Below are 11003 nucleotides of genomic sequence, written 5' to 3'. Positions count from 1 at the left end.
GACCATTGTCCAGTCCTCGTGGCTGGGGATCCCCTCCAAATGCCTGTCGATCCCAATCACTGGACCTGCACACTCCCTCTGTCTCACCACCCCGTAGAGGACTCTGTGATTTAGCCTGACTGCTGTTCAGAAATGAAACAAAGATGCAGTCCAGTTTCAGCGAGAGGTGTGGCACATCTCTCCCCCCTGCTTCAATCCCAGCCAGCATGCGGGCCCTCGCCACATACTCGTATCTTCCTCCCCACATGAAAATAAACACGAGGCGCATTAGAGGCCTCCTCATGCTGGCTGGCAGTGGGTATATGTATGCCAAGTACAGGAGAGATGGCAGAACGTCTACCTTCAGAACAAGTACCTTCCCAATGAAAGTCAGGCACCTGCTCTTCCAGAGCGCAAGCTTCTTCTGGACTGCCAAAAGCGCCTGGTCCAGTTGGCCGTGGCACTATGGGCTGTCTCAAAGCTGACCCCTAGTACCTTCAGAGGTCCCGTGCAGAGCGACAGCCCCCCTGGTACATCCGTCCTTTCTTTCCACCGCCCAAAGAACTTCACCGAGGACTTGGCACAATTCAGTTTTGCGCCAGTCACCCGGCCGAAATTCTGGAAAATCTCCAAGGATCGGAGCAAGCATGCGTCGCTGCACAGTAGCAGTGTGGTATCATCTGCATACTGAGACAGTTTGACCCTTAGGCCCCCGCTGCCAGGTACCAGGAAACCTTTCACACCTGGGTCAGCCCGAATGGCTGCCGCCAGGGGCTCCGTATAAAGGATGTAGAGCAGTGGTGAAAGCGGACACCCCTGTCTTACCCTGAGTGCAACCTGAAAACATCCCCTAGGTGACCGTTGACTGAAACCATGCTCCCCACCCCTGTGTACATTAAACGTAACCATCCTACAAAAACCTGACTAAAGCCTAACCTGCTCAAAACCCTAAACATAAAACCCCAGTGAACCCTGTCGAAAGCTTTTGCCTGGTCGAGACCAACCACCATAAGTGGCAGGTGCCTGTCTTCCGCCCAAGCGACAGCGTCCCGAATGAGTTGGAGGTTCCATCTCACCGAGCGCCCCGCCACCCCGCATGTCTGGTCCACATGGATGACATGAGGAAGTGCTGTGCCCAGACGATCCGCTAAGACCTTTGCCAGGAGTTTGTAATCAACACACAGCATGGTCAGTGGCCGCCAGTTCCCTAGGTCGGTGTGATCCCCTTTCTTAAACAGTAGGGAGATAACTCCGGTGGCCAGAGACCCTCCCCTCATACCTGTGCGGAGTATTGCGGACAACACCTCCAGCACTACCGGCCCAAGTATATCCCAAAACTTGAGATAAAACTCCACCGGCAGCCCATCGATGCCAGGCACCTTCCGCCTGTTCATTCTATGGAGGGCACCCTCAAGTTCTTTGAGAGTGAGCGGGGCCTCCATAGCCTGTGCTATGTCAATCGGCACCCGCTGGGTCAGGAGATCCAGAAAAACCTCCCCTCCCCCTACATCTATCTCTTTCTCCCTAAATCTCGTGCGGTAGTAGTCAGTGGCGACATGCACCATCTCAACCCCTTCCGACACTACCCTGCCTAGCTTGTTCCTAACACCGGTCACTACCTGCTTTGCCCTATCAGCTCGAATTGAGCTGAAGAAAGCAGTGGAACACGTCTCAAATTTCTCAAGGAATATTTCACGTGACCGTAACAGGTATGCCCGGGCTCTACCCTCAAAGACGTCCCTAAGCTGTGCTTTAAGGGAGTCACAAGCTTGCTGATTTACAGTGCCGCCACAGTTTCCTCTGGCATACTCAAGCTCGAGGAGGCGCTGCAGGCGAAGCACCTCCCTCTTCGCCAGCCTCGCTTTCCTTTTACAATACTGTAAACAAAATAACTTTATCCGCTCCTTGGCGACCTCCCACCACTCAATCACTCCAGGACACATTGGCCTTAGTCCTACCAGGCCTTTGAAAAACCAGCGAAGATGTTGGTTAAAAGAATCCACCTCCAGGACACTGATGTTAAGACGCCAGAACCCAGGCCCAAAAACTGGCACACATGAGCGCACTTCCAACAAAAGACCATCATGATCGGAGAAGTACGCGGGGAGCAGTCTGCCTGTCAAAGGGCTCAATGACTTTGATAAAAAAACATAATCCAAACGTTTCTCTATGCCCCTTGAGTTGCGCCATGTGGGCCCAGTTACCTGTGGCCTGACCTCCCTTGCCCCATCTACCAAACCATGTTTAGACATTAGGTTGGAGATAAAAGCGTCGCTGGTATCTCCCCCCTTGCCCAACTCAACATTTAAATCACCCCCTAAAATAATCTGCCTATTGGTGGCAAGGTGTGGAACCATAAGGCCGGCCATGTCTTGCCTTTCTGTTGCAGTTTGTGGTCCATAAACTACAATAACCCTGAACTTGGCTCTTCCCCATGTGATATCGGCCCCCATTATCCTCCCCTGAACAATAACAAAAGAAGACTCCAGCCTAATCTCTTTAACGCCAAATAAAATCCCAACCCCCGTCGAATGGACCCCGCCTACACTCCAAACTGAGTGCCCTTTTTTCCACCCCCTCGAGAAATTCCCAACATCCCCCTCATCCCGTAGATGAACCTCCTGCAAAAAACAAATGGCAACATGGTGTGAGTCCACAAAATCAAAAACAACTCTTCTTTTAACTGGGTCCCTCATTCCTCTTACATTCAAAGAGAGAACCTTAAAAGAGCCCATTACAAATTATAAATGTCCATTTCTTAAACGGTTCTCTCTCTCCTAATCGTAGAAATCCTCCCTGTCCATCTGTTCAGCCCAGGAAAAGGGCTCTTGCTTTGGCATGGGTGATGGTCTGCTGGGCCCATCATTTGCATCAACACCCAAAGGGGATGACAGCATGAGCAGGCCGGGGGGGAAATCAAAACCCAGCCCCAACCCTGCAGTTAGCATGGCCTCTTCTTCTCCCACATGCTGTTCATCCACCTCCCCTCCAACCTTTTGACCTGTTTTCCCAGCTCTCTGCTTCTGGGTTCCTCCCTCCTCCGCGTCATCTGCAGCCCTCATTTGCTGACCTGCTTCCTCTCCCCTCCTCCCAGCCATTGTTTCCTCTTTGGTCCGCTCCTCCTTCTTCTCCCCCTTTGACTTTTTGCTGCGTACCCCCTCCTCGATCACGCCGTACTCCGTTGGGGGCCTCACCCCAAAACCTGCGAGCCTCTCCGTGCCCCTTGCTTCGGACCAGGGGTGGGTTTCGGAAACCCGTCCCCGTGCTGTCAGTGAGTGCCTGGACCACTCTATCGCCACTTGCTGCAACTTCCCCCTGGAACATTGCTTCCACTCCACTTCCAAAGGTGCTATCACCAGTCACGACCTGCGCTGGCCTGTCTTGGGCATGTTTGGGTCCCTTTTTTGGCTCCTTTTCTCCGTAGAGGACATCGGACTGTTTGGCCACCTCAGCAAAGGTTTTCTTGCGGTCAGGACAGCTCCTGTACAGGTGGTCCTGTCCTCCGCATCCATGACAGGCCTTTGGTTCTGTGCACTCATTGGCCATGTGCCCTGTTTGTCCACAGAAGCGGCAGCATGATCCCTTACAGCCAGCCTCTGTGTGCCCAGACTGCCTGCATCTCCTGCAGAAAGGTGGCTGCCGTGGGTAAAACAAAAACCCACGATCTCCACCAAGGCTAAAAGAGGCAGGAGGGTGCTTTAGGCCTCCTGGCCCTTCCGGGTCGGGATTTAGCAGCACCTGAAACTGCCGCCGTCCAGTCCAAAACCCCATGGTGTCCTTGATGTGCCTTGCTGCCGTCACCACTTCGCCGTACTGCCCAAGGAAAGCTGCTAGAGCAATATCGGTCACAAATGGGTTGTACATGTGGATGGTTACCGTTCTAAAGTTCGGTTTGTCCAGGTTAAGCACATTGTAGGAGGCTAGAGGCCTTACCCCAGCTTCTGTTCTGCAGGTTTCAGCCACCCTTCCGTAGGTTTGATCTTAGCCAAAAGGCCGAGAAGCGATGATCCCCAACTGTTTGCTGCCCGTGTCAACCTCGTGGCACACGTGTCGCTTGTCATGGTGCAGTACTTTCAATTGGGCATTGCGGGGGATGCTGCTTAGCACAACCGCACAGGCCCTACAAGGTCAAGCACACTTGTCTTGTTAAAATCAGCTTCTATTCTTTTGACAAGTACACAAGGCTCAGCCGAATGGCAAAGCCTGCCAAAAATAGGTTCAACTCATTGGTGTTCCTCTCCACGGAAGTCTTTAGTAAAAGGCGAAAGACTTGTGCGTTATGAAGAGAAACCAAAGTAAGTACCGCCCCGGTGAGAGCAGCCAGAGACACCAGTCGTCCCAGCCAAAACTCTCGCGGTGAGCCTCAGTCGACGTGGCGCGTTCCAAATTCCAAGCCACACCCATTCCACTACTCCCGCCCACATTTCCTTCCGAGAGGGCAATATTCCCACATTCTTCAATTTATTTCCCTCCAATCAAATCGGCGAAACTGAATAGCTGTATTTATCTTCCTTCCCCCTCGCTGTTGATTCAGAGCTGGAAATAATTTCCCCCAGCAGACACGGCTGATGGATATAGTGATTTGAGAGTGGGAGAACAATGAGGTTCCAGGAAGAGCACAATTAAGGAGTAAACAGGGCTTTTCTTTACTCACATACACAGCCTCGTGTCTTGCATTAAAGAGTTTGATGTTTTGTTGTTCACAAGTCATTCGAAGGGTGCACGTTCCTGGCGATGCTGCAATACCAGGTCAATGCGTGGAGTGAACGGAGCAAGCCCCTTTTTCATCTCCCAGTGCTAAAAATCTGCTTAATAAGTTATCCTCATATAGAGGACATATCAGATATTAAACTGATAAGAACAGATACTACACTTGATCTTAGCCAAAAGGCCGAGAAGCGATGATCCCCAACTGTTTGCTGCCCGTGTCAACCTCGTGGCACACGTGTCGCTTGTCATGGTGCAGTACTTTCAATTGGGCATTGCGGGGGATGCTGCTTAGCACAACCGCACAGGCCCTACAAGGTCAAGCACACTTGTCTTGTTAAAATCAGCTTCTATTCTTTTGACAAGTACACAAGGCTCAGCCGAATGGCAAAGCCTGCCAAAAATAGGTTCAACTCATTGGTGTTCCTCTCCACGGAAGTCTTTAGTAAAAGGCGAAAGACTTGTGCGTTATGAAGAGAAACCAAAGTAAGTACCGCCCCCCGGTGAGAGCAGCCAGAGACACCAGTCGTCCCAGCCAAAACTCTCGCGGTGAGCCTCAGTCGACGTGGCGCGTTCCAAATTCCAAGCCACACCCATTCCACTACTCCCGCCCACATTTCCTTCCGAGAGGGCAATATTCCCACATTCTTCAATTTATTTCCCTCCAATCAAATCGGCGAAACTGAATAGCTGTATTTATCTTCCTTCCCCCCTCGCTGTTGATTCAGAGCTGGAAATAATTTCCCCCAGCAGACACGGCTGATGGATATAGTGATTTGAGAGTGGGAGAACAATGAGGTTCCAGGAAGAGCACAATTAAGGAGTAAACAGGGCTTTTCTTTACTCACATACACAGCCTCGTGTCTTGCATTAAAGAGTTTGATGTTTTGTTGTTCACAAGTCATTCGAAGGGTGCACCGTTCCTGGCGATGCTGCAATACCAGGTCAATGCGTGGAGTGAACGGAGCAAGCCCCTTTTTCATCTCCCAGTGCTAAAAATCTGCTTAATAAGTTATCCTCATATAGAGGACATATCAGATATTAAACTGATAAGAACAGATTTTTTTTTTTTTTTTTTTTTTTTTTTTTTTTTTATTTACAAATCATTCAATGCGCATCAGTTATTTACACAATAAAACATGTATTACCTTCAAACCTTTGTTCAAATCAAATAACACAACAACACTAAATTTACATTATTCCCTTTATACATCAAAAACAAAAACAGGGCACCTTTACCATGCCTTGTGATATTACCATCCCCACCCAAAGCCTCCTTTCCACCTTTCCAAGGCAGCATGCTTCCCCCATTTCACAATGTCCCTTTCAATCCTCCCTTTTACATCTTGTTCAACCCGTTTTAACACTCCCTCTATGCCAGTGTTCCTGTTTTTGCTCACTAGGTCTTGCCTTGCCAACCACAAACCCCTCTTTACGAGGCTGATGAATAACCAAATGATGAAATTTCTTCTTCCTGTACCCACCCCTTTTTCCACCCTTGTCCATGTTAAAATGAAACCAACGTCTAGCTGGACTAGCCATGTCGCTGCTCTAGCCCACACCAATCCAGCGAAATGACAGTCCCACATGACATGTCTAAGTGTCTCCTCCCCCGAACAGTTTTCCCTTGGACACTCAGGGGATCTTGCCAAACCATGCCGATGCATCAATGCTCGTACTGGCAAGCTCTTGTGGAGGCACAGCCAATTAAGATCTTTGAGACCATTGTCCAGTCCTCGTGGCTGGATCCCCCTCCAAATGCCTGTCGGGATCCCAATCACTGGACCTGCACACTCCCTCTGTCTCACCACCCCGTAGAGGACTCTGTGATTTAGCCTGACTGCTGTTTCTGAAGCCTCAGGATGGGCCCTCAGCCACCTGGCTGCATGATGGTAATGCCATGGCTGCTGCTCCACCCGGGGTGTCAGGTTGTTCCAAACCAACATGCTCCTGGCCTGATAGGAAAAGTAGAGTCGTAGGAAATGCCCTGAAGGATGCGCAACTGGAGCGGATAACTCCCTAAACAGAAATGAAACAAAGATGCAGTCCAGTTTCAGCGAGAGGTGTGGCACATCTCTCCCCCTGCTTCAATCCCAGCCAGCATGCGGGCCCTCGCCACATACTCGTATCTTCCTCCCCACATGAAAATAAACACGAGGCGCATTAGAGGCCTCCTCATGCTGGCTGGCAGTGGGTATATGTATGCCAAGTACAGGAGAGATGGCAGAACGTCTACCTTCAGAACAAGTACCTTCCCAATGAAAGTCAGGCACCTGCTCTTCCAGAGCGCAAGCTTCTTCTGGACTGCCAAAAGCGCCTGGTCCAGTTGGCCGTGGCACTATGGGCTGTCTCAAAGCTGACCCCTAGTACCTTCAGAGGTCCCGTGCAGAGCGACAGCCCCCCTGGTACATCCGTCCTTTCTTTCCACCGCCCAAAGAACTTCACCGAGGACTTGGCACAATTCAGTTTTGCGCCAGTCACCCGGCCGAAATTCTGGAAAATCTCCAAGGATCGGAGCAAGCATGCGTCGCTGCACAGTAGCAGTGTGGTATCATCTGCATACTGAGACAGTTTGACCCTTAGGCCCCCGCTGCCAGGTACCAGGAAACCTTTCACACCTGGGTCAGCCCGAATGGCTGCCGCCAGGGGCTCCGTATAAAGGATGTAGAGCAGTGGTGAAAGCGGACACCCCTGTCTTACCCCTGAGTGCAACCTGAAAACATCCCCTAGGTGACCGTTGACTGAAACCATGCTCCCCACCCCTGTGTACATTAAACGTAACCATCCTACAAAAACCTGACTAAAGCCTAACCTGCTCAAAACCCTAAACATAAAACCCCAGTGAACCCTGTCGAAAGCTTTTGCCTGGTCGAGACCAACCACCATAAGTGGCAGGTGCCTGTCTTCCGCCCAAGCGACAGCGTCCCGAATGAGTTGGAGGTTCCATCTCACCGAGCGCCCCGCCACCCCGCATGTCTGGTCCACATGGATGACATGAGGAAGTGCTGTGCCCAGACGATCCGCTAAGACCTTTGCCAGGAGTTTGTAATCAACACACAGCATGGTCAGTGGCCGCCAGTTCCCTAGGTCGGTGTGATCCCCTTTCTTAAACAGTAGGGAGATAACTCCGGTGGCCAGAGACCCTCCCCTCATACCTGTGCGGAGTATTGCGGACAACACCTCCAGCACTACCGGCCCAAGTATATCCCAAAACTTGAGATAAAACTCCACCGGCAGCCCATCGATGCCAGGCACCTTCCGCCTGTTCATTCTATGGAGGGCACCCTCAAGTTCTTTGAGAGTGAGCGGGGCCTCCATAGCCTGTGCTATGTCAATCGGCACCCGCTGGGTCAGGAGATCCAGAAAAACCTCCCCTCCCCCTACATCTATCTCTTTCTCCCTAAATCTCGTGCGGTAGTAGTCAGTGGCGACATGCACCATCTCAACCCCTTCCGACACTACCCTGCCTAGCTTGTTCCTAACACCGGTCACTACCTGCTTTGCCCTATCAGCTCGAATTGAGCTGAAGAAAGCAGTGGAACACGTCTCAAATTTCTCAAGGAATATTTCACGTGACCGTAACAGGTATGCCCGGGCTCTACCCTCAAAGACGTCCCTAAGCTGTGCTTTAAGGGAGTCACAAGCTTGCTGATTTACAGTGCCGCCACAGTTTCCTCTGGCATACTCAAGCTCGAGGAGGCGCTGCAGGCGAAGCACCTCCCTCTTCGCCAGCCTCGCTTTCCTTTTACAATACTGTAAACAAAATAACTTTATCCGCTCCTTGGCGACCTCCCACCACTCAATCACTCCAGGACACATTGGCCTTAGTCCTACCAGGCCTTTGAAAAACCAGCGAAGATGTTGGTTAAAAGAATCCACCTCCAGGACACTGATGTTAAGACGCCAGAACCCAGGCCCAAAAACTGGCACACATGAGCGCACTTCCAACAAAAGACCATCATGATCGGAGAAGTACGCGGGGAGCAGTCTGCCTGTCAAAGGGCTCAATGACTTTGATAAAAAAACATAATCCAAACGTTTCTCTATGCCCCTTGAGTTGCGCCATGTGGGCCCAGTTACCTGTGGCCTGACCTCCCTTGCCCCATCTACCAAACCATGTTTAGACATTAGGTTGGAGATAAAAGCGTCGCTGGTATCTCCCCCCTTGCCCAACTCAACATTTAAATCACCCCCTAAAATAATCTGCCTATTGGTGGCAAGGTGTGGAACCATAAGGCCGGCCATGTCTTGCCTTTCTGTTGCAGTTTGTGGTCCATAAACTACAATAACCCTGAACTTGGCTCTTCCCCATGTGATATCGGCCCCCATTATCCTCCCCTGAACAATAACAAAAGAAGACTCCAGCCTAATCTCTTTAACGCCAAATAAAATCCCAACCCCGTCGAATGGACCCCGCCTACACTCCAAACTGAGTGCCCTTTTTCCACCCCCTCGAGAAATTCCCAACATCCCCCTCATCCCGTAGATGAACCTCCTGCAAAAAACAAATGGCAACATGGTGTGAGTCCACAAAATCAAAAACAACTCTTCTTTTAACTGGGTCCCTCATTCCTCTTACATTCAAAGAGAACCTTAAAAGAGCCCATTACAAATTATAAATGTCCATTTCTTAAACGGTTCTCTCTCTCCTAATCGTAGAAATCCTCCCTGTCCATCTGTTCAGCCCAGGAAAAGGGCTCTTGCTTTGGCATGGGTGATGGTCTGCTGGGCCCATCATTTGCATCAACACCCAAAGGGGATGACAGCATGAGCAGGCCGGGGGAAATCAAAACCCAGCCCCAACCCTGCAGTTAGCATGGCCTCTTCTTCTCCCACATGCTGTTCATCCACCTCCCCTCCAACCTTTTGACCTGTTTTCCCAGCTCTCTGCTTCTGGGTTCCTCCCTCCTCCGCGTCATCTGCAGCCCTCATTTGCTGACCTGCTTCCTCTCCCCTCCTCCCAGCCATTGTTTCCTCTTTGGTCCGCTCCTCCTTCTTCTCCCCCTTTGACTTTTTGCTGCGTACCCCTCCTCGATCACGCCGTACTCCGTTGGGGGCCTCACCCCAAAAACCTGCGAGCCTCTCCGTGCCCCTTGCTTCGGACCAGGGGTGGGTTTCGGAAACCCGTCCCCGTGCTGTCAGTGAGTGCCTGGACCACTCTATCGCCACTTGCTGCAACTTCCCCCTGGAACATTGCTTCCACTCCACTTCCAAAGGTGCTATCACCAGTCACGACCTGCGCTGGCCTGTCTTGGGCATGTTTGGGTCCCTTTTTTGGCTCCTTTTCTCCGTAGAGGACATCGGACTGTTTGGCCACCTCAGCAAAGGTTTTCTTGCGGTCAGGACAGCTCCTGTACAGGTGGTCCTGTCCTCCGCATCCATGACAGGCCTTTGGTTCTGTGCACTCATTGGCCATGTGCCCTGTTTGTCCACAGAAGCGGCAGCATGATCCCTTACAGCCAGCCTCTGTGTGCCCAGACTGCCTGCATCTCCTGCAGAAAGGTGGCTGCCGTGGGTAAAACAAAAACCCACGATCTCCACCAAGGCTAAAAGAGGCAGGAGGGTGCTTTAGGCCTCCTGGCCCTTCCGGGTCGGGATTTAGCAGCACCTGAAACTGCCGCCGTCCAGTCCAAAACCCCATGGTGTCCTTGATGTGCCTTGCTGCCGTCACCACTTCGCCGTACTGCCCAAGGAAAGCTGCTAGAGCAATATCGGTCACAAATGGGTTGTACATGTGGATGGTTACCGTTCTAAAGTTCGGTTTGTCCAGGTTAAGCACATTGTAGGAGGCTAGAGGCCTTACCCCAGCTTCTGTTCTGCAGGTTTCAGCCACCCTTCCGTAGGTTTCCTGGTCCCGGAAAGTTGTGTCGAAAGCTTTCTCCTGTTGGTTCCACTGGATGCAGTAAACGTCCTCCACTCTCAAATTCAGCTGCCCCATGATGACTTTCTTGCAAAAAAAAGTTCTGGATAGTAAATCGTCTTCATCTTTCGAAGCCTGGAACCTCAGCGTGTATCTCAGCCCGACCTTTGGAATCGGCTGTGTTGGGGCCATCGTGGCCATTTTCCTTGTGTTCGATCTTGTCTCCGCTTGTCTGTTTGATCTTAGCCAAAAGGCCGAGAAGCGATGATCCCCAACTGTTTGCTGCCCGTGTCAACCTCGTGGCACACGTGTCGCTTGTCATGGTGCAGTACTTTCAATTGGGCATTGCGGGGGATGCTGCTTAGCACAACCGCACAGGCCCTACAAGGTCAAGCACACTTGTCTTGTTAAAATCAGCTTCTATTCTTTTGACAAGTACACAAGGCTCAGCCGAATG

The 11003-nt window shown here is 51.3% G+C and overlaps 4 non-coding genes across 4 annotated transcripts; all 4 read right to left on the bottom strand.

Annotated features, from left to right (window-relative positions):
* Positions 1–4163: 4163 nt before the first annotated feature.
* LOC129115511 (U5 spliceosomal RNA) lies at positions 4164–4278 on the bottom strand. The gene has a single exon (XR_008533122.1). It is a non-coding gene; the product is annotated as a U5 spliceosomal RNA (small nuclear RNA).
* Positions 4279–4692: 414 nt separating this feature from the next.
* On the bottom strand, positions 4693–4882 carry LOC129115507 (U2 spliceosomal RNA). Its single transcript, XR_008533119.1, has one exon. It is a non-coding gene; the product is annotated as a U2 spliceosomal RNA (small nuclear RNA).
* Positions 4883–5061: 179 nt separating this feature from the next.
* On the bottom strand, positions 5062–5176 carry LOC129115510 (U5 spliceosomal RNA). The gene has a single exon (XR_008533121.1). It is a non-coding gene; the product is annotated as a U5 spliceosomal RNA (small nuclear RNA).
* Positions 5177–5593: 417 nt separating this feature from the next.
* LOC129115509 (U2 spliceosomal RNA) lies at positions 5594–5793 on the bottom strand. The gene has a single exon (XR_008533120.1). It is a non-coding gene; the product is annotated as a U2 spliceosomal RNA (small nuclear RNA).
* Positions 5794–11003: the final 5210 nt, after the last annotated feature.

The sequence above is a fragment of the Anoplopoma fimbria genome, unplaced genomic scaffold, assembly GCF_027596085.1.
Source record: "Anoplopoma fimbria isolate UVic2021 breed Golden Eagle Sablefish unplaced genomic scaffold, Afim_UVic_2022 Un_contig_1629_pilon_pilon, whole genome shotgun sequence".
In the NCBI taxonomy this organism is placed as follows: Eukaryota; Metazoa; Chordata; class Actinopteri; order Perciformes; family Anoplopomatidae; genus Anoplopoma; species Anoplopoma fimbria.
This window is presented reverse-complemented; position numbering and strand designations above follow the sequence as displayed.